Source organism: Dama dama, chromosome 8 (genome assembly GCF_033118175.1).
Source record: "Dama dama isolate Ldn47 chromosome 8, ASM3311817v1, whole genome shotgun sequence".
Classification (NCBI taxonomy): domain Eukaryota; kingdom Metazoa; phylum Chordata; class Mammalia; order Artiodactyla; family Cervidae; genus Dama; species Dama dama.
In genome coordinates this window covers 6726249-6744455 of record NC_083688.1, presented here as the reverse complement: position 1 = coordinate 6744455, position 18207 = coordinate 6726249, and the positions used below count along the sequence as shown (strand labels likewise).

General features: G+C 48.5%; 1 long non-coding RNA gene across 1 annotated transcript; it reads right to left on the bottom strand.

Moving 5' to 3' along the window:
* Positions 1 to 14623: 14623 nt before the first annotated feature.
* LOC133060608 (uncharacterized) lies at positions 14624 to 18195 on the bottom strand. The gene is made up of 3 exons (XR_009693789.1): positions 18150 to 18195; positions 17490 to 17761; positions 14624 to 16491 (listed from the first exon to the last, which is right to left on the bottom strand). It is a non-coding gene; the product is annotated as an uncharacterized LOC133060608 (long non-coding RNA).
* Between the last annotated feature and the right edge of the window lie 12 nt (positions 18196 to 18207).

Genomic DNA, 18207 nt, shown 5'->3' with positions numbered 1-18207 from the left:
AGAATGGCGACCCACTCCAATATTATTGCTTGGGGAATTCCATGGACAGAGGGGTCCGGTCGGCTACAGTCCATGGGGTCACAAAGAGATGGACACGACTGAGCGACTGAGGATGCACGCATGGCCAAGCAAACCTCCAATGCCCTGGGGAGAGCCCTCAGTCCCCATGTGAGGAACTTTTGCTTCAAACCCAGTAAGTACAAGACCCAGGCCGGGTCTACCTGGGATCATTCATTAGGTGTCCTGTGCTGACTCTGAAGTCAGCCACACAAAGGTGCGAACAGCATGCTAGCTGTTTGACTGCAAGCTAGGGACTGTTTCTATTGAGCCTCAGTGTCCACACCTGTGCGAGACTGCTGCTCTTGATACAGTTCTGAGGCACCTGGCCCCACATTAAACCATTAATTGCAGCAAAGCCAGGCACTGAACTCAATGCCCTGTGCCCTTTCTGCCACACCATGCCGCTTCCTGCTCGGAAGTTGCGGGACTGAAAGGCGAGGAAGCGCTGGATGGCTCATCTGCCCCGTGACCTTGAGCCAGCCACCTCACCTCTCCAAGCCTCTCTCCTCCCTTGCGCAGCAGCTGGTGCTTCTTGCATTGCTGCCTCCCAGGACAGAAGATAATGGTGGGAAAGTTCTTTGAAATGCATCACACACCTACGAGGTATTATTAAGCTAATTCCAAGGAAATTGCCTGTAAGGTCCTCGGAGACTGAACTGCTCAGGTGGCAGGGACAAAAGCTGGAACCAGCACACCAGTTCATTAGTCATTAGAGAGTGAAAGCAATTTGGCCCTAGGTCAGAAAACTCTGAGAGAGGAGAGTTGTCTTGTGTCATAAACACCTATCAAATGCCTACCAGGTGCCAGGCTCTATTTCATATTAACATTTTTCTAATCCTCACCACCACCCAGCAACGTTTCATTATTCCCATGAAACAAATTCAGAGAGGCTGAATAACTTGATCCAGGTCACATAGCAAGGAAGGGCCACAGCAAGGCAGCATCCAGCACCACCTAGCTCCAAAGTCCACGTTCAATCTTTTCCCTCTCCATTCCCTTCCCCTGGCACATATCTGGTCCCCAGTAGGCGCTTGCTGAATGAAAGACCTAGGCCCACCCCAGGTCTCCCTCTCATTTGTGAAAAGAGGATGATGGTGCCTCCTTTGCAGGTCTGTGCTTCGGATTAAAGATGCATAAAGCATCTACCAGCCTCCCTGAAAAGGCAAGATTCTCCATTAACTGAGTCTTAACAGTTCACTGTTGGATCAGCTCTGAAAAACGGACTTTGGGAAGGGATTTTTACTTTGTAAAAAAAAAAACAAAAACAGGTTCAGAACAGATGAAGTAACTTGCCCGGGGCCACACAGCTCCTAAGTGACAAAGCAAGGATTCAAATTCATGCGTGTGAGAAACCAGAGACAGTGCCCTGTCCGAGAAGACCAGTGACAGCTCTCCTGCGGATGTGCCGGACAACCGCCAGTGGCCGTCTTTCGACCTCATCATCTCTCACTGCCGGCTGGCACTCATTCCCGGAGCTACATCCTAAATCCTCGCTTCGCTCTAGCAGAACTGCCTCTGGCGCTCCGCTCCCCGCCAAGGCTTCAGAAGGCCGGGCCGGGGGCGGGGCCTCGGCCCACGTGGCCCGGAGCCCGACTGGGCGGGGCCAAGATAGCCCCGCCCCTGCCCCGCCCCCGGCCCGGCGACCCGCGCTCCCCCCCGCGGGCCCTGGGGGCCGGTCGCAGGTGTTCGCTGGCGCCCGGATGTCTGAGCTCTGGCTCCGCTCTGGCTCCGGCTCCCTCCGCAGCCTGCGGGCGGGGCTCCCAGCCCATCCGGAGCCTCGCGGCGCCCCTGCCGCTCTGCCAGCAGCGCGGCCTCCCGGTTCCCAGACTCCCGGCTTTGGGGGCGGGGTGCCGGGCCACCCCCACCCAGCCGAGCTGCTGACCCGATCGCTCTCCCGCTGCCCCCAGCTGCGCTCGGACCGCGACGGCCTCGACGCGCCCCCACCCCGCTTCCTGCCTCGGCAGTTTTGCCCGGGCCGGGCGGCCGCCCTGGATCGCACCCCGTTCCTTCCTTCCTTCATTCTTTTCAGGCGACTTGCATTCCTCGAGCGCCTGCGACGTGCCCCGCACGAGGCCTCTCCGACCTTCCGAGTGCGGGCCCCCGGCCCACCGGGGTCCTCCGGGAAGATTCCGCCCTCCGCCCGATCTCCCTCCCAACTCCGCCAGACTCTTCTATCTCTGATGTCCGGTTTCACTCCGAGTTTAGCATTTAATTGTTCTCTGGTTATTTCTCCTGTTAAGGGTCAGTCAGTGGCAGGGTCAGGGGATCACTTTGTGACCGAAATTAAGGGTCAGTCTGAAAGTGGAGTGAGGGGTCAGAGTGTGGCCAGAATTGGGGTTTTAGCCAGACTGTGGCAAGGTTTGGAGATAGTGTGGGTGGAAGTTGGCAGTGGTCAGTCTACAGCAGGGCTTAATAGACAGAGTGTAGTAGCATCAGTGGCCAAAGTCAGTGAGTCAGCCTTAGGCAGGGTCAGTGAACAGTGTGGATCAGGGTACTAGGTCACCCAGAGACTAGGATTTGGTGGTTGCCTTTGACAAGCCAGATAAAGGCAGTGGGGAGTGGGGGCGCGCTGTAGCTCTCTGAACTCCGATCCCTCCACAGCTGGGGGCTGGTCATAGCCTCCCCCTGGCATTACTCAGACTGTGAAGCTGGCCTTCCATCGGGGACACTCCCTGCCCTCCACACCTCCCTGCTCCTACCTTGTGCCAGATGCTGGAGGCAAAAAACTCTGGCGGGGGCAGACCATGGTCAAACTGATGGTAACGCTGGCCATGGCAAGGAGGCCTTAGGCTTCTGACGGACCCCCCCACACTTGGCCTCACCCGTGGGGAACAGGTACCTTGATCTTCCCTGTACCTTCTGCCTTTTGTTCACAAACCTAAAGCCTGTTGGGGATGGAAGGGCTCTTAGAGGTCACACGTGTGGCCCAAGAAGGGAAGAAGCCTGCTCAGGGACACCCAGCAAGTTCGTGTCAAGACAGGACTCAAGGGAACTCCCTAGTGGTCCTGTGGTTAGGACTCAACACTTTCACTGGGAACTAAGATCCCATAAACATGGCCAAAAAAAAAAAATAGACAGAAACCCATGTCTTTTACCTTTCTAGCTAGGGCACTCTTTGTGATCCTCTGCCTACCCTGAGCAAGGATTGTTATTCCCACTTTAGAGATGGGGCAGCTGAGGCCCTGAGAGGCTTCCGGACTCACCTGGCTCTTCCTGCCAGGGGCGAGTGGGCTGCACAGCACCCAGCTGAGGAGCTGGACACGAGAAGTGGGAACCCGGTGATTCCCTGAAACACTGTGTCCTTGTCACTGCCACCCAGCCCCCTCCCTGACACCCTCGTTAGGACCAAATGAAACAAGGGTGGCCGGGCGAAGCTGGGGGAGAGGAGAGAACACTTTTTAAGAACTGCTGGGGAAAAGCTTAGCTGGGTTCTTATGGAAACATATGGAACTCATTACCCTAAGTCGAAGTGGTCGCTGGCCAGCTGGCAGTTGGTCGGTTTGGGGCTAAAATTGTGTGTTGTGTGGTAGTGAGGGTACCTAAGGCAGACTCACCAGAATAACCTGCCCACTCACTGATCCAGGTTCTTCCTGAACCAGGTATTGTTTCCATTTTTAACATTGGAAAAAAAAAAAAGTGATTTCAAGACACCAGGTACTAGGCCACCCTAGGTTTTGTGGGTAGGATCAGAGACTTAGGGACCATCAAGACAGACAACCCCCCCAGAACCACCCACACCCTGACTCACATGTCTTTTCCCCACCAGGGCCCCTGCAGTGGGTCCAGATGTGTGAAGAGATGGTCTCAGCTTCCATTCAGGGTTCATCCAGGGGGGGCCTTGAGGGGCCTAAATGTTGGTCCCGCATCCTGTCAATCACATTTCCCTGGGCAGGTTGGACTCCATATTCAAACACAGCAGCAAGAAAGTGTTCAAAGAGACCATTTCCTGGTACACGGGATTTTAGTCTATGCGGTTGTAGGATCCTGGGGGGCTGCCTCCATTTCACCCCTATGAGGCTCACAGATATTAAGGGACCTGCCAAAGATCACCTTGGAGTAAGCATCAGAGCCCAGGTCTCCAACATAGCTTCCACATCCTGTCTTGTTGATGTCTGCTGTACTGTGTGCTAAGTCGCTTCAACGATGTCCAACTCTGCAACCCCACAGACTGTAGCCCCCACCCCCCATTCCTCTGTCTATAGAATTTCCCAGGCAAGAATGCTGGAGTGGGTTACCGTTTCCTTCTTTAGCGGATTTTCCCAAATGAGGGATCGAACCCGAGTCTCCTGCTTTGGCAGGCAGATTCTTTACCATTGAGCCAACGCAGCTCTTCTAAAACTTTCTACTAACCAGTGGTCATATAGAATTGGCCTTACCCACCCCCCACAGCCCTCCTGTACTTTCTGTGAGTTTGGGAATCAGACAGATGCTGGTGGAAACCCTAGCTCTGTCATGTATCAGCTATGCCATCAGAAAAGTGAAAAGTGAAAGTTGCTCAGTTGTGTCCGACCCTTTGCAATGCCATAGACTATACTGCTTATGGAATTCTCCAGGCCAGAATATTGGAGTAGGTAACTCTTCCCTTCTCCAGGGGTCTCTTCCCAACCTAGGGATCGAACCCAGGTCTCCTGCATTTCAGGCAGATTCTTTACCAGCTGAGCCACAAGGAGAGCCCAAGAATACTGGAGTGGGTAGCCTATCTCTTCTCCATCCATTAGAGGTAGGTTATTTACCCTCACAAGTTTGCTGTGATGGTTAAAGCAGACGACACGTAAAGCGCCTGGCACTTGGTGGGCCCTGGGTGACCCCAGCCACAGAGCTTGTTGGGCATGGTTGTCAGACTCCTCACATAATTTCCTCCCTCATCTTTCCGGGTGGCAGAGTTGTTGGCATAATCCATCCATGGCATCTCAGCCCTGCCTGTCCAGCAGGTGTGCTCTTGAGAGGCCTTTCACACACACACGCAGGAGTATGTGATCAACAGGACGCTCGGTGCCTTGAGGAAGATTGCAAGGACTTAAAAAAGCAGGGCTGCAATTCAGCATCGCCACTCCTAGGCTGTGCCACCGTGGACAAGCTCCTTAACCTCTCTGAGCCTCAGAAAACCAGCCTGGAGCCAGCGCAGAGTCCTGCTGAGGATTTAGTGAGGAACTAAAGATAGAGCACCAAGAGGCCCGCCGGCACAGGGAGGCATTCAGTAAGTTACAGTTGGGGTTAGAAATGGTCCTATTTCACAGATGGAGAGGCTGAGTCCCAGAGGGCATAAGTGACGCATCCAGTGTCATGTGAAAAGACCCCCTCACAGACCCAGGGATTAAAAACCAGAGCTTCGTGCTCCCAGTCTTTGCCCAGCTGCTGCTGCTGCTGCTAAGTCACTTCAGTCGTGTCCGACTCTGTGCGACCCCATGGACTGCAACCTACCAGGCTCCTCCATCCCTGGGATTTTCCAGGCAGGAGTACTGAAATGGGTTGCCATTGCCATCTCCCTTCGCCCAGCTACTACTCCCTCATCACTGGGATTCGTAATCATTTCATGACAAAGGTGTTTTCAACTGTGGAAAGTCAGAACTTTGAACCCAGGCTCCGCCTGATACAGAACCAGCTCGCTGGTGAGCGCATCCCTCTGTAGAAGAGAACAGGGGTCAGGGTTGGGGTAGGATGGACATGACTCAGAGGCTGGAGAACCTGGAGGCCAAACATAGTGAAATCAGGGGAGCAGGAGCTTTGTGATCAGACAGACCTGTCTCTGCCACTTCTTAGCTGTGTGATCAGCTAAAGGACACCACCTCTCTCAGCATCACTTTTTCCTCTAAAGCTCCCAGCAGTACCTCTTTCATAGGGCTGTTTTAGGAACTAAGTAAGACAACAGAGTCCCTGGCACAGATGAACTGCTTGAAATCGGCAGCCCCTATAATTTTATCAAGATGAAGTAGAGCAGGAGCCACCTGTGACTTTGTCATCACCCTCATTGTGAATCTTTTTGTAGACTTCCAATTGAACAAGCAATATTTGGCTTCTGATATGCCTGTGTGTGTCCACATTCCCCCACTTAGAGTGTGAACTTGGACAAACTACTTAAGTTCTTTCATCTTCAGTGTCTGCACCTATAAAATGGGGATAATGAAAGTCCCTACTACAGACAGTTGGGATTTTTTTTTTTTACTTTTCTTTTTTGGACACTCCATGAAGCTTGTGGAGTCTTAGTTCCCCAACCAGGGGGTCGAACTCAGGCCCCCAGCAGTGAAAGCAGAGTCCTAATCCCTGAACTGCCAGGGAATTCCCAGGTGTGAGGATTAAATCAGTTACCAGAGTACACTCGGTCTAACGCTTGGCACATACTAGGGACCCCGAAATGCTGCCTGTCATTCATTATCTTACCACACTCTGAAGTTTGAGTTCCCATGCATTCTATAGCCATCTGTGTTTTTATACAAAATCTTAATGTCTCAATTATTTTAAATTGGCATTTCAAGAAGATGTACAGATTTTTATCATATAGTTTTGTGAGATCTAGAGCCTAACGAACTTCACACATAGCCACACTTCTGCGTGTGCACACGCATGTGCATGAACACACACACGCACATGATGAGCTGAAACAAGCCCTCTTGCCTTGAAGAGCGGCCCGCATGCTCCGTCCCACTCACTGTCCTCTGTGAAGGGAGATTGGTGACTCTGACCTCTCAGCTGGAGAATTCCTTGGCAAAACTGACCTGGCCCTGGAGAAGGGCATGGCAACCCACTCCAGTATTCTTGCTTGGAGAATCCCATGGACAGAGGAACCTCGTGGGCTGCAGTCCATGGGTCACAAAGAGCTGGACACAACTGAAGTGACTCAGCACGCATGTATGATAAACCATAATGGAAAAGAATATAAAAAAGAATGTATATATATGTATAACTGAATCACTCTGCTGTAGAGCAGTAATGAACAAAACATTGGAAGTCAACTATAAATCAATAAAAGTAAAATAAAAACAACAATAAAACAAAAAGCCAAGATGTCAGGTGGGGCCAGACCACCTAGGATATGATAGCCTTCTCTGGCGGCAGATCAATTCAGTGCTCTTTCTGGGGAGCACCAGGCTTTCTCCACCCTAAGCCCAAGTCTTGACTCTTTCTCTCAATCAGAACGAAGGTGCTATAAAGTACAGGAAGCTCATCTCGGTGTTCTGTGATGACCTGGGTGGGTGGGATGGAGGCGGGGTGGGAGGGAAGCTTAAGAAGGAGGGGATATATGTATGCATATGACTGATTCACTTTGTTGTACAACAGAAATTAACAACATTGTAAAGCAATTATATTCCAATAAATAAATAAAAGTAATTAATACAAAATAAAAAACCTGACCTGGGAGGAAGCCTTGGCTCCTGCTCTGAACCTGAGTATCAGAGCCCAGGTCTCAGTCCTGGTTCTCTCCCCTCCTTGCTGTGCAACCCTGGGCCCTTGACTTCACCTCTGAGCTTTGACTTCCCATCTGTGAAAGGGGGCAGACCTTTCAAGGTCGTGAGGATTAGAGAGATGCACAAAAAGTGCCTTCGCATAGTCATTGCTCCAGATGAGAGCTCTTCAAAGCATGTTGGTTTTTTTAACTCAGTAAGAGCTATCTTTTTATATTCTTTAATAAAACAAGGTTATGATCTGGGTGCCTTATGTAATTAATACCTTTTATTGCTTTTTAAACACATCTGTTAATCCAATAAAGGTGGTTTTCCTCCTAAAATTATTTTCTTTCCTATTTTATTCATATTTTACAATGTCTGGGCAAGTCATTGGGCCTCACCGAGCCTCAATTTCTGTATTTCTAACATGGGAAAAATGCCTTCCTCATGAGGTTGTTTGGAGAATTCAGTTGAGATGGTGTATGCAAAAGTGCTTTGTACTTTTACAAAGCACTTACTGTCAAAAGTGCTTACTGTCAAGTCCAATAAGTGTAAGAGATGATTTTTTGCACCCTCCTTCCCTCTCAGTAGGCTGAATTCCTAAGACAGGAGGGAGTTTTGTTTGCCTTTGTATCTCCTGCGTTGAATGTGTAGTAATAAATTTAACAGTAGCGTTTATGGTGATAAGAACTTTAATTTCCTGCACACTTATATTGTGCAAGACTCCGGGATGAGTGCGTCTTAATGGAAGGGTGAGTGACAGACACTTAAAAGGTTTGATTCCCTCTGCTGAGAATTGTTTTAGTTTTCTCTTGAGCAAGTTCTGTCTTCCATCCTGCAGACAAATTATTTTTATTCTTGGGCCTCATACGTTGTTTGGCCAATCCAGTTGAATAACCATAATAGCATTATTTAGTTTCCTTATCTATAAAATGGGGCTAATGATCAACTTAACCTCATATAAAAGTGTCCCATAAATGACAGTAACTTTCCCTTACTCCTTCCTTTCCTCCCCACCTAGACACACCCTTTCCTTGGAGAGGAAGGTGATGACAGAACAAGGTGATTAAACTGGGTGGCAGAGAGCTGAGTCCCTTCATTTCTCTGTGCTTTTTTTTTTTTAATTTTTATTTTTTTGCCCATGCCCCTTGGCTTGTGGGGGGCTCGTAATTTTCCCACCAGGGATCGAACCCTTACCCTTGGCAGTGAATGTGCAGAGTCTTAACCATTGGACCACTAGGGAATTCCCTGTCTGTGCTTTTGTTTCTTTTTTTGACCAGGGTGGCAGATCTTCCTGGAATAATTCCCTGATTCTGAGACCCTCCATGTCCAGCCTCCTAAATAGTCTCCCCTTTCTGCCATAGCACCAAAGATTCAACTCGTCTGGATGTCACATGCTCCGGTGATCATGTGTTGTATATTCCAAGTGCCTGTTAGTCCTGGAAGCAGAGTGGTGTGTTAGGGTTTGACTTCTATTTTTCTAAGCATTTTCTTATCATCTCATCTCATTCTTTATAAACCTTTCAAAGTCCCCAAGCCACACATGGGGCAGCTGAGGCCCTGAGAGGGGAAGGGCCGTGGCTAAGGCCACAGACTGAGAGAGAGCCAGTCCTACGACCCGAGGCATGCTCTGAGTCCCTCGGAGCTTAGGAACTCCGTGAGCCTCTAGATACCGGGCTTTGTGCTTGATGCTGCCTCACAGAAATTTTATGAAGTCGGTGCTCCCCTCCACTTTCCAGATGAGCAAACTTAGGCAGGTAAAAAGTTATTTCCCAAGTTGGAATCATGATGTAATCAGGGCTGATTCTAAAATGTGTGCCTTTTATCCAGTACCCCGAGACCTCTGCCACGTTGTTATCTCAGGGCCCCGAAGATGGCCGCTCCCAAATCTCTAGCAGTAGTGTTGGACCCTAAAGCAGGGAGTGATTGCCAAGGCTGACCCCCCTGTTCTGCTCTCTCAGCCCCAGCAACCCCGGGGTCAAGGGGTTCACAGAGCAGGGCCCAGGAGGGCCCTCCTGCAGCAGTGATCTGCATGGAGTGGCCCCCCAATCCCCAAAGCCCATTGTTTCCCCAGGAGACAATACAGATAAAGGACCCAGCCTAGTGGGCTGCCTGCATCAATCTGTAACCATGGAAACCAATAGGGAGACAATTCCAAAGCCCCCCCTGTCACCCTCCACCCTGCAGCTGTGGCTCCAGGAGCCCAGCCTCCAGCAGAAGGGGCATAGCTAGTAATCGCTGCCCCCCACCACGGCCACCCCCAAATGGGACACAGCTAGGCTCCCCCCAGCATACATCCTCCCAGAACTGGTGTTGGCAAAGGGGCCTTGGAAGTGTTTAAGGTCTATACCTCATTTCATCTGCAGGAAGGTTAGTTCCACCAGGTTCTGCATCGGCAAGATGTCACTGATCACAGGGTCCGGGCACAGGGAAAAGAAGGTCTCAATAGAATTCTTAACCATCCAACGGTCAACCAGGACCCGGGAAGGTGTTAGGTCTTCGGCGCGTGACTTCCCCCTGGTGGCCAGTTGCTGCAATTGTCAGTTTCAACTCGAGTGGCCAAACTTGTTACCTCTTTTTCCTTGGCATCTAGTGTGTTCCAGCTGCCCGCATACATTTGATCTAATCCTCACAACCACTCTGGGATGTGGGTGTTCTCACCCTCCTCACACACGCTGAAGCCAAGGCTTTCAGATGGTCTGCAGAAGGAAACAAAGCTAGCGGAGTGGGTGACAGGGTGACTCCAGACTGCCCTGGCTCAAAACCAGGCATCACCAGCCCTGTGATCTCGGGAAAAGTATCTGAGCTCTGAGTCTGTTTCCTATCTGTAAAGTGGGAGTGATAACAATACATACTTCATAGTGATGTTTCGAGGATTATATAAGATCTATAAGCCTTCAGAACAGTGATTGGCACATGATCAATAAAATCCTGTGGCCTGACACTTCTTAAGCTGTGTGCCTTCAGGTGTATCGCTGAGTTCTTCATCTTTGCGTGTGTGTGAGCTCAGTCACTGCAGCCCTGTCTGACTCTTTATCACCCCGTGGACTGTGGCCCAAAAGGCTCCTCTGTCCATGGATTCTCCAGGCAAGAATAACAGAGTGGATTGCCATGCCCTCCTCCAGGGGATCTTCCCGATCCAAGGATTGACCCACGCCTCCTGCGTCTCTTGCATTAGCAGACAGATTCTTTACCCACTGAGCCACTCAGGAAGCCCCTCTTTTACCTGTACAGTGGGGCTAATCATGGCTTCCTCCTAGGACTATCATGGTAACTAAAGTGGATTTGAGGTGTGAATGTACTTGCTTTGCTACTATTAGCATCATTTTTTTATCTGCCTTTTTGGGGAGGGCTGATCATGGGGGCAGAGGGATGGGCAGAGAGATGCTACTCTGCCAACGAGCCAGGAGGAGATACCTGAGAATTCTGGTCCCTGCAGTCTCTTTGGTTTGCAGAGTCACAGAGCCTCTGACAGTGGCCAGAGACTTTTCTGGGAAGAGACTGGGAGTGGCCTCTCAACTATTCCAAAAATGTTTCACTAAGTTCATTTCAACCAGCGGTTCTTGGGCTTCTACTCTGCAATGAACATTGGGCTGAATATGGGGGTGCGACAATAAAGAAGACAAGGAGTGACTTAAATATGGGGGGAGGGACAGAACAGAATTACAATGTGAAATGATGACAGACTGAGATCCCCTACAGGAAGTGTGGAGCAGGGGTCAGAATTAGCATCTGAGAAATGGGTGCTCTAAGCTATCACCACCCACACTCATAGTGTGGCCAATACCACTCAGACTCCAAAGACTGAATGTCTTGTTTATTTCAAAGCAGTTCTGAGTCTTTTTTTTACGTCAGTAGTTGATCTGGAATTTTTATATTGCTGTCCCAGGTTTCAATTCTATTCAGCTGAAGGGTTAAAACACACCCATTTTTTAAAAATTAATTTTATTTTGGAGGATAGTTGATTAACAATGCTGTGTTAGTTTCAGTTGTATAACAAAGTGATTCAGTTATACATATACATGTATCTATTCTTTTTCAAATTATTTTCCCATTTAGGTTATTATAGAATATTGAGGAGTAATCCTTGTGCTATACAGTAGGTCCTTGTGGGTTATTTATTTTATTTTTATCTTTTATTTAATTTTATTTTTTTGCTTCCCTGCACAGCATGTGGGATCTTGGTTCCCAGGCCAGGGATCGAACCTATGCTCCCTGCAGTAGAATCGCAGGGCCTCAACCACTGGACTGCCAGAGATCCAGGCAAGTCCCTGGCTATCTATGTTAAGCATTATATACCAGTGTGTACATGTCAGTCCCAAACTCCCAAGCTATCCCTCCCCCAGTTAACCTGCTTCCCTGACTATAACCATACATTCATTCTCTAAGTCTATGAGTCTGTGTATGTTTTGTAAATAGTTCATTTGTATCTATTTTTTTAGATTCTGCATAAATGAAGTCGTATTTGTCTTTCTATGTCTGACTTACTTCACTTATTATGATAGTCTCAAAAAGTCCATCCAGGTTGCTGCAAGTGGCATTATTTCATTCTTTTTAAAGACTGAGTAATATTCCATTGTATACATGTACCACATCCCCTTTAACCATCCATCTGTAGATGGAAAATACACCCATTTTTATCGAGTGTAGTTTGAGATCACCTGTGCATAGAGGGTATATATAGCATTCTCTGTGACTTGTGTATCTGAGAAACTTGTGTGTGTTTTTTTTTTCTGGTGGGAAAGTTGGAGAGAAGCCCAAGCAGAGAGAACAATGTGGGCTAACAGGAAGAGCAGGGAGGTCAGAGCGAGTGTCGAGAGAAGGGTGTTTTATCAAAGCCTCAGGTTTTTGTGTGAAGGAGGCTGAAGATCTGAGGGGCTTGCAGGGGGTGGGCTGGCTAGGCCATGCAGGGGAGCTATTTGCAAGATCATAAGCTAGAGAGTGACAAGACCAGGTGTGTGTTTTAAAGAGTTCCTTTGGGAAAAGGGGGGAATAGACTGATAATCACAGGACTCGTAGGCTGTATTTCCCCAAACTCCTCTGGGCATCTCTACTGGGGCCTGAATCCGATTGCCCTCCTCCAGTGAGACCACAAGACCCAACATCTGTGAAAAACATCTTCAGGGCCTGGAAACATCTGGAAAGCATTTGGCCAATCTGGTAGCCCTGGGCTTCCCAGCGGGCTGCATCTTTCACATTCTTTATCTCTGCCCCAAGTCTGTAGGGGGTTGGTTCATTGGTTAATAGGTATTATATAGCTTTGCAGGCTTCTGGCAGGTACCAGAGCTCACCTCTAGGTGGCAGCCTTACCCCTTCAACCCCACCAGCTTCCACCTGGAAAGGCCAGAGAGAAGGGACATGATCTAATTTGAAGGTGGGTAACCACCCTCTCAGGTGCCCATCATTACCTCTATTTTTTAGTTGAGAAAACTAAGGCTCTGAGAGGTGAAGCCACCAGTCCAAAGTCACCAGATAGGTGGGCATAGCGGAACTTAGTTTCTCTGAGCCTCAGTTTCCTCATCGGTAGGATGAAACCACCCCACGCCTGGCAACACTAATCGGCTTTCTGTCCCTGTGAAAAGGTGAAAGTGTTAGTCGCTCAGTTGTGTCCGACTCTTTGCGACCCCGTGGACTGTCCGTGGAAGTCTCCAGGCAAGAATACTGGAAAGGGTTGCTGTTCCCTTCTCCAGGGGATCTTCCCAACCCAGGGATCAAACCCGGGTCTCCTGCATTGCAGGCAGATTCTTTTTACCGTCCAAGCCACCTGGGAAGCCCTGCCCATGTGTGGGGGTCGCGAACAGCATCCTCTTATGGCCTGTCTCCACTGGAGAAGCGTGGCACTAACATCCTTATGTCGGAATGGTTTCTGTCCCTATAGATTTGCCTATTCTAGACATTTTACCTGAATATAATAATGTAGTATGTAACCTTTTGTGTCTGGTTTCTTTCACTTAGCATAATGTTTTCAAGACTCATGCATGTGGTAGCAGATAGCAGTACTTCATTTGTTTTTGATTGAATGATATTCCTTTGGACGGATATACATTTGTGTATCCATTCATCAGCTGATGGATACTTGGGTTGTTCCCATGTTTTGCTCGTTATGAATACTGCTGCTGTGAACATCCATGCATATGTTTTTGTATGAACATGGGTATATATCTAGGAGTGGAATCCTTGGGTCATATCATAAACTCTATCCTGAGTATCCATTGGAAGGACTGGTGCTGAAGCTGAAGCTCCAACACTTTGGCCACCTGATGGGAAGAGCCAACTCATTGGAAAAGACCCTGAGGTGAGAAAGATTGAAGGCAAAAGCAAGGTGTGGTAGAGGATGAAATGGTTGGATGGCGTCACCGACTCAATGGACGTGAATATGAGAAAACTCCGGGAGATAGCGAAGGACTGGGAAGCCTGGCGTGCTGCAGTCCATGGGATCACAGAGTCAGACCCAACTTAGCAACTGAACAACAATAATGGTAGACGTGTATAACTTTTTGACGAACTGCCAAACTGTTTTCCAACATGGCTGCACCATTTTACGTTCCCACCAGCAATATATGAGGGTTTTAATTTCTTCGTATCCTGGCCAAAACTTGTTACTAACATTCGTTTTGATTACAGCTATTCTAGAGGGTGTGAATCTTGTGGTTTGGATTTTCATTTCCTTAATGATTAATGATACTGGGCACCATTTCATATGCTTACTGGCCTCTATATATATATTCTCTGGAGGACTGGTCATTCAAATCTTTTATCTTCTCAATTCACTTTGCTAATATTATGCCCAACACACACATAAACAACACATTCATGTACCATCCTGGATTTTCTTCAACTATCATAGTAACTATATGAGGAAGCCATGATTTGTCCCGTTTCTCAGGTGAAGAAAGTGAGGTCCAGAGTAGAGGAATGATATGCCCAAGAGGCCACAGCTTACAGAATGTCAGGGCCCAGAGTTTTATTTATTTGACAAATACTCATATAGTATTTACTATGTGCCAGTCCAGAGAACCCCTGAACCTCACATTCCAACAATTTTCCAGTGAAAATATCATTATCAATAGAACTTCTCTGCTTCCCTGAAGCAGCAACTTATTGCTTTTTTAAAAAAATGACTTATTTTTTAGTCATTAAGTCATGTTCGACTCTTTTGCAGCCCCATGGACTGTAGCTCACCAGACTCCTCCTTCCTTGGAATTTCTCAGGCAGGAATACTGGAGTGGTTGCCATTTCTTTCTCTAGGGGATTTTCTCCACCCAGGGATCGAACGCATGTCTCCTTGGCAGGCAGATTCTTTACCTCTGAATCACCAGGACAGCTCCCCACCCCCCTTTTAAAAATAACATTTTCTCTCCAGTTACCAAAATGTGAAAGTGTAAGTTGCTCAGTCATGTCCAACTCTTGTGACCCCATGTACTATACAGTCCATGGAATTCTCCAGGTCAGAATACTGGAGTGGGTAGTTGTTCCCTTCTCCAGGGGATCTTCCCAATCCAGGAATCAAATTGGGGTCTCCTGCATTGCAGGCAGATTCTTTACCGGATGAGTAATATGTGCTTATTTTAGAATAGTTGAAAAAGACTGTACAGAAAAGTACAAATATGACAGAGCAGAGGTTTTTTTCCCCCTCTTCCTATGTACAGTTCTAACTTGACTTCTGTCTGATTCTGGATTTTTGTGAACAGATAACACACTGGGAGCCCCAGAACAAGAGGTCTGTGCCTTTGGGAAGTTTCCATCAAGCATTTTAAATTTTGATAAGTAGGGCTTTGAGAAGAGGGAATCAGAGGCATTTTTCATAAGAAAATTCACCAGGGATGAGGTCCAACAGCTGAAATGAAAATTTGCTTTGTTTTGGGGACTTTTCCAGGGCTTTTGGTTCTGGCTAGAATAGGGCTGCCTCCCTTACCAGCTGTGTAGCCTCTCTTAACGTCCCCTGTGGCTCAGCTTCCTCATCTGGAAAATGGGGCTAAACATCGGTAATTATAAAGCAATTGATAGTTGTGAGCACACTCTTCCCACCCGCAACAGTGTATGCAGCACTGGAACTCTGGGTTCACTGGCAGAACCTACCCTCCTTCAATGGGGTTGGTTCCAGCATTGAGTTCTTCATTCAAAATAATAGCTCAGTGTATTGGGAGACAGAGATCTGAGTTCAGATCCTGGTTTCCCCTTTAACCACGGGGCTTCCCTTGTGGCTCAGATAGTAAAGAACTTGCCTGCAATGCAGGAGACCTGGGTTTGATCCCTCTGTCAGGAAGATCCCCTGGAGAAGGGAATGGCAACCCACTCCAGTATTCTTGCCTAGAGAATCCCATGCCCAGAGAAGCCTGGTGGGCTATAATCACAGAGTTGGACATTACTGAGCAACTAACGCTTCCACTTTCCTCTTTATCCAGCCCTAGCTCAAATTCCTTACATATGTGAGCCTCTGTCAGTCCCTGGGTCAGGAAGATACCCTAGAGGAGGGCATGGCAACCCACTCTAGTATTCTTGCCTGGAGAATCCATGGACAAAAGAGCCTGGCAGAGTACAGTCCATAGGGTTGCAGAGTCAGACATGACCAAAGCGACTTCGCACGCATGCACACATGCCCTTATTGTACAGTGTTGTAGGGTAGTTGGGAAGTTTCAATATAATAATGTAGGACTTCCTTGGTGGTTCAGTGGCTAAGAATCCACCTGCCAATGCAGGGGACACAGGTTTGGTCTCTGGTCCAGGAAGATCCCACAAGCTGCAGGGCAACTATGCCCATGCACCACAACTGCTGAGCCCGCCCTCTAGAGGCCATGAGCTGCAACTACTGAAGCCTGAGTGTCTAGAGCCAGTGCTCCTCCACAAGATAAACCACTACGAGAAAAAGAAGCATCACACCTAGGAGTAACCCCGGCTCCCTGCAACTAGAGAAAGCCGCACATAGCAATGAAGACCCAGCACAGTTCAGTTCAGTTCACTCGCTCAGTTGTGTCCGACTCTTTGCGACCCCATGGATTGCAGCACGCCAGGCTTCCTTGTCCAGCACCAACTTCCAGCACAGTCAAAACTAAGTAAATATTAAAAAAATAATAATGCATATAAAGTGGCTGGTTGGTGCTTTACACTGAGGCAGTGTTCAGGAGACGTGCACTCTTAACACCATCATCACTTACTGCTGACCTACTATGTACCTGGCACGCTCAGGGAGAGGGCATGAAGATGAAAACAAGCATGGGTCGGTGGAAGTTTTACTCAGACTCTATCCCTGCCACTCCACCGTTTGAACTGGGCCTTGAAGGATAGGTCAGATCTGTCATGTGGGGATGGCAGGCAGGAGGGGCCTTGTGGATATGGAGCCATGGAAGTCAAGGCTGGGAAACAGGAGAGTATAGGACGTGAATGGAAAACTGCAAGTATTTTGGTTTAGTTCCTTGTGAAGGTCTCTCTGCTCACTCACACAAAGCTCAGTGAAAATATATTAAATACCTGCTGTGCACCCCTTATATCCAACACCTCATTGAATCTTGAATGGAAAGGTCACTTTTGCCATACCCATTTCAAGGATGAAGAAATTGAGGCTCGGAGAGATCCAACAGCCTGACTAAGAGCCCTACACTAGAAATAGAAGGGGCAGGAATTCAAGTTCAGGGTGACAGACTGCAGATTGGCATCCCACACCTCTGGCAGGAATTAGTTCCCAGGCAGTGAAACTCTAAAGGCAGCCCCAGCTGCCCGAAACTCAGCCGCAGAGAGCTGGCTCATGGCCCCCTTGCTGGCTCCCTTCTTTCATCCCAGCCCCACCCTACCACCCCCATTTCCCTTCCTGGCCCTGGGGCCCTGTTCCTTCCCCAAACCTGCTCTGCCACAATTCCTTCCAGGTTCTCTCATCTGTAAAATGGGGGTAATAACAGTGCCTGTCTCAAAGGGGTGTCACGAGGATCAGAAAAGAGGCCCAAGTGCTTGGAGCCCAGCACACCATAGGTTCCATAAATATTAGCAATCATCAACATCATCATCAGCCAATAATTCCCCTGGAGCCTAGTGACACCAGCCAAGTGGAAGCACCTGTATTTGATGGTTGAGGAAACTGTTGTGGAGAGGTGGAGTCGCAGCCTCTCTGAAGGTTCTCAGCCGGGAGGTTGGAGAGTGGGACTTGAATCTGGGCTTGCCGAGCCTCTGATTTCAGATCTCATTAACTTCTGCCAGTCTTTGCTGGGAAGATGAGTGAATCATTTAATCAATATTTATTATCCATCTTCTGCATGCCAAGCCAGTCTCTAGATGCTGAGGGACATTCAGAGAAGGATACCACCTGGTCCCTTGAGGAAGCTTAGAACCTAACAGATAAACAAAGCATGGAAACAAAGCCTTGTTTGTGGAGGAACACACAAAGGGTCCAGAAAAGGGCAAGAAGCACTTTGACTAGGAGAGGGGAGGCAGGCAGGGAAGACTTCCTGGAGGAGGTGATATTTAAACTAGGGCATGAAGCTTTTCCCCATTTGGCTGCTGAGGAAAGAAGTCGCCAGAGGCGCCATCAGTTGTGCGGGCAGGGCAGCAGCACCTGGAGGCCAGTCACCAGACTCTTCAAGGTGAAACAGAGCCTGTGAGTTGAAGGTGAGTGAAGGCTGTCATGATAAATGTTTTCCAAAAACTTGTGGTAGAGGATGACTGTGAGAAAACCATGAAGAACATAAATGCATGTATTAATAATAAGCATATAAGTACCTGCAGATGAATGTTCAAGTCCTTAGCTGTGGTGTTTAAAAAATTCTTCATTGCCTGA